Source organism: Morone saxatilis, unplaced genomic scaffold (genome assembly GCF_004916995.1).
Source record: "Morone saxatilis isolate NCDOM2014 unplaced genomic scaffold, NCSU_SB_2.0 Contig3, whole genome shotgun sequence".
Classification (NCBI taxonomy): domain Eukaryota; kingdom Metazoa; phylum Chordata; class Actinopteri; family Moronidae; genus Morone; species Morone saxatilis.
In genome coordinates, this window is record NW_023339873.1 from 3,886,589 (window position 1) to 3,887,963 (window position 1,375).

The following is a 1,375-nucleotide window of genomic DNA, read 5'->3' on the forward strand; positions in this document are numbered from 1 at the left end:
CTGTCCTACACACTTGGAAGGCTGAGATGTATTCAAATGGTTTCAATCTGCAACTTCACTGCTAGATGCCACTAAATCCAACACTTTAAATAACAACACACAACACTTCAAATGTTATTTAACATCTGACAGGAGGCTGCAAATAGGCCTAATGATTATTTCTATTATCATGATTGATATTTTCTTGATTATTTGCAAAAAAAAACATCCAAAAACTGTGAAAAAAGCACATTGGGATCAAGGATAGCTTTATCCCCAAAGATAACACAATAACCATCATAACCATCAACCAACAGACCATAAATACGATACAAAGATCACATAAAGTTGTTTAAAAGGCAGGAACAGATCACTGTTTAAGTCTGTTGGTCCTTCATCTTGGCGTCTGCAGCCAGACGAAGGCGACTTAAACTATCTGGACAGTGGGCGGCTCGGATCAGCCAGGACAGAGCTCACCTTGTGCAGGTGTGGAAGGTCATTTAGGGTCGTGCCTGGTAATGTACTGGCTAACAAAGGAAATGTGAGGAGGACCGATTCAATAAAATAGGAGTAAAACGTTACAATTTCCTACAGCCCAAGGTGACTCGCCTCTACGGTTAGAGAGGGCACATGTCCCCCCTGCCCACCCACCGCTGTAGGCGCTCGCAAGACATGACAGCAGCGACGCGACCGACCGACCTGGGCCCGGCGCACACCGTGACGAAGGCGGAGGCATATTCTTGTTCGGGGAGGGGAAGAGGTGGTTGGTGGTGTGCGCCGGCTTGCGCCTCCTGGTTCTGGGTGGTTGGCACAGTCACATCAGCCTCCTGGATCTCGGCGGGCGGTGCCGCCATTATGGCTGTGCTGTATGTCTGTGCAAGTTTTTCCGCGGTGTTTGGCGGTTGTTCAGCCTCTGCTCGTGCTCTCTCTCTCCCTGCTCCATCGCTTCCGCAGAGGCTGCCTGGTGCCTTGTTGTCTCTGCAGCAGTGAACTCTGCGGCTGCAGCCAGCAGGGCGTCCGTCCGTCCGCCGCAGGCGGCGCGTCCTGCCTCTGCTCCCGCTCCTGGCTGGCCGTAGCGGGCAATCTCTGCGAGGCGCCGACGTCGACGCCTCCTATCCCTCCCCTTCATTTTCTGGGCAGGACGAGGGAAGTTCAGCCCGCGACACACACTGTTTTACACACAGCACAGACACACACACCACACAGCCACACAGCATGGGGCTGGCATGCAGCAGACCTATAATAATAGCGAGGCGCTGTGCTGGAATGTATGGCTTTTTTTGGGGAGGGTGCATATATCAAAGCCCGACCCCCCCGCACCCCCAAGACAACTCTGTCCTCTAAACAGTGTAAGAGAAAGTCCTCCCTCTCCCACTCTGTGGCTCCGGCTGTCCAC